The sequence below is a fragment of the Salvia splendens genome, unplaced genomic scaffold (assembly GCF_004379255.2).
Source record: "Salvia splendens isolate huo1 unplaced genomic scaffold, SspV2 ctg835, whole genome shotgun sequence".
Taxonomy (NCBI): domain Eukaryota; kingdom Viridiplantae; phylum Streptophyta; class Magnoliopsida; order Lamiales; family Lamiaceae; genus Salvia; species Salvia splendens.
This window is the reverse complement of record NW_024599515.1, coordinates 17,100-20,550: the sequence shown is the minus strand read 5'-3', so window position 1 is coordinate 20,550 and position 3,451 is coordinate 17,100. Positions and strand designations below refer to the sequence as shown.

General features: G+C 40.7%; 1 long non-coding RNA gene across 1 annotated transcript; it reads right to left on the bottom strand.

Moving 5' to 3' along the window:
* Window positions 1-1,369: 1,369 nt before the first annotated feature.
* Window positions 1,370-2,846, bottom strand: LOC121791499. Its single transcript, XR_006048577.1, has 2 exons — window positions 2,420-2,846; window positions 1,370-2,346 (listed from the first exon to the last, which is right to left on the bottom strand). It is a non-coding gene; the product is annotated as an uncharacterized LOC121791499 (long non-coding RNA).
* Between the last annotated feature and the right edge of the window lie 605 nt (window positions 2,847-3,451).

Sequence of the window (3,451 nt, the reverse complement as noted above, 5' to 3'; positions counted from 1 at the left end):
AAATGTCACGACCGCATTTTCTAAGGATAGAAAACACGGTTGATCGCGACTAGGGGAGGATTAAAGAAGCGGGGAAAGAAATAAGGGGAAAAATAAAATCAAGCATTGGTTGCGAGACATGATAATTAAATGCTGATACATAGAAGAAAGATACTCGATCATGAAGACTCGAGTTAATTGTTTGTAAAAATTTCAAAATATCAGAGTTTTGAACAAAATAGACTTGAGTCTTTAAAATGCACAACAGAAGCAAATGAACGCGGTTCCATGTATGAAGACATGAACCTCCGAGAGTCAAATCTGACTGAATTAAATGTCTTGTCTCAATAGCACTTCCTCCACCACTTCGCTGCTCAACCTGCACATTTAGAAATATATGCAGGGCTGAGTACAAAAAGTACTCAGTGAACACATTGCCGAAAATTACACATATACATTTGAAAATATTGTCAAGCCATCATCACAGTAACACTCGGGGTGTTGTTGAAAAGACCCGAGCTTACTAAAAATATCACATTGGACTGCAGTCCCTTTTTCCTGTACTTAGCCATATCTGATCACATTGTGCCGTCGAGTGGTGTTCTCACACGGTCACCTCCTCTGCCCAACATGTCAGGTATTCTTGTCCGGGAAGGTGGCCACCTTCCTCGGTCACCTGCTCTGCCCAACATGCAAAGGGAGCTTGTGTACACTAGTCCGAGCGGGGACACCACCCTCACTGGGACCAGAATTCGACTTATATCATCATTCATAATTCACTTGGCCGTAGCTAAACAGATAGGCATCATACACAAAACATTTATGGCAAGACAACATCTTAAAAATCACGAACATGTTGTTCAAGTTTTCAAAAATACAATTTGTATTTTAGTATAAGAAAGCTCACCTTGATTGTCTAGTTCCCTTAACTTGAATTTTCCTGACTCCACCCTTAACTCGCGGAGATAGCCTTTTGAAAACAAATAACGTACTAATAAGACTTGAGAAAAATTCACATACTTCTAGGAATGCATGCCCCTACTTTATTTCTTTTATCATTTGTTCACCGTTAGAAAATTTTAGAAACTTGTATATTAATTAAATTGGGAAATTTAATTAATAGCACTTCTTTATTAACTTAATTATTTTTGTGACTTAAGAACGTCGTCTCCCTCTTTCTTTCCATTTCCTTAGCGGCCGCCGAGGCGTCGCGGGCGATGCCGGTCGGCCGCTTACGCTCATAATTCCTCCGTTAGCTCCTCGTATTTTCCATCATAATATCGAACAAAAATCCCAAAATTTATTTAAGCGCATAATTGAATTATCGCAACTATTTCCCCTTTGCTAAGAAAAAAATTATATGTTTTCCGGGCTTGGGATAAATTATTCATACTTCAAAATTATTTCGAAAATAATTAAATAATTCTCAACAATTAAATTATCGGTCCAAGGATTAATAAATTTTACCCAAGACAATTGTTATCCTAGCCCACCTTATTTCTCCAATTAAAACTTGAGCCCAACACAAATAAAAGATTGAGCCCAAACAAAATAAAAAGGATGGCCCAAAGCAAAAGAGATTCCCTCTACTTCCTCCATCTCGGTCAACACATATCATTCATTCACCATTTCAATCTCTCTCTCATCACCCCAAATCCCGTCGCCTTCCGCCAACCTCACCACACCAGAGTCGTCGGCCGTCTCCCCTCCGACGCTCACTGTACTCCGGCGACGTAGGTGTCGTCCGATCCTTCAGTCGCACGCCGCTGAACCATCGGCGGTAGCGCCGATTCGCCCCTCCGTCGCCCGACGCCGCTGCTGCCGTCGGGCTCCTCCGCTGCCGCCGCATCGCTCCAGATTCGCCGCCGTGGAGTCACCGAAGCCGAGCAGCAGCGCTGAGTCAGGCGCCTGCTGTCGCTGCTCCGTCGCCGCCGGGAGATGCTGCTGTCGCTGCCGGGAGACGCGATGCAGCTGCCGGGAGGCGCTGCTGTAGCCGCTGCTGTCCCAGCCTGCCGGTCAGCTTCCGATTGACTCCGAGTCCACCCCGAACCGACACCGCGCAGTTCCGAGCAACTCCGAACAGCCCCGAAACGTCCCGAAACTAACCCGAACAGCCCCGAAGATAAGTTCTTAATTTGATTTCATGAATTGAATTTCGATTATTTGATTTAGTTTGTCCGAATTATTGATTTGCTTCGGTTACTGATTTCATGAGATGCACAAGTATAGAATTGGATTTGGGTGGGGAAAGTGTATACCTTCAATTGGCAGATTTGTGAAAAAAGGAAGCAACTCGATGAATTTCTCGGCTTCTATTTCAATTGTCAGTTTCTCCTCACTTCTATTTCAATTGTCAGTTTCTCCTCACTGTGATTTCAAGAATTGATATCATGAAATTAAAATGTGGAGGTTCGTATTCATGGGATTGTGAAGAAATTACCTTGAATTGAAGTTGAGAAGAATAAGTCTTGTTTTCTTGATGCAGAGAACGGAATAGTAGAAAACTGACTGTGAAAGGAATATTATAGAGGGAATGTGATTTGGTTTAGATGTGGGAGAGATTTATGGAGTGAGGGGGAATGAACGGTTTTAATCGGGTAGAGTGAAAAATGATTGTGTGATTGTGATGTGGGTGAGTTAAAGAAAATGAATTGAACCTATACATAATAGATGTCAAGTGGCGTATCCTTCAAATATTATGTCAAAGAAAGATGGCTTCTACTGCAATCTATTTATGCATCATTTAATGTTGTGTGGAAAAAAATTTGATTCTCTGTATCTGCCCTCTTTCTCTCTTTTTTATTTATTTAAATATATTTGTTTATTAACGTAATTATTTGATAATTGTTCACTTGTTCATTTAACTTGGTGTAGATATAATCGGTTCAAGTCCGTGGCTGCCCGCGCTGAAGTACCCAATTTGCTTAGAGTGCGATGTATTAAATTTTGTTGGATGTATCGGACATTAAAATTTTGATTATGGGTCTTGATTCTTTTATTATACATATATATTTTTTTATATACTTGGTTGTCGTTAGAAACAACAACGACACTCTATCGTAAACAACCCTCTATCGTAATTCGAAATTAATTACGCAAAAAGTTACTTATATGTGTATAATTACGCCAACATTATTGTTTCTAATAATATCGTTTTAGCAGGTCGTTACATACTATCCCCCTTAAAAGAAATTTCGTCCCGAAATTTAGAAAGTAGTTAGACAAAAAGCTCTGGATATTTTTCTTTCATTTCCTCTTTTAACTCCCATGTTGCCTCTTCTGGTCCGTGGTTTTTCCACAAAACCTTCACTGTAGTAATCGACTTATTCCGAAGCTGTTGCGTCTTTCAATCTAGTATTTCCACCGGCTTTTCTTCGTAACTCAGGTCAGACTCTAGAGCGATTTTTCGTGGCGCATCACATTTTTTTTTTCAAACACGTGCATTCGAAGTTGGGAGACGTGGAATACGTTG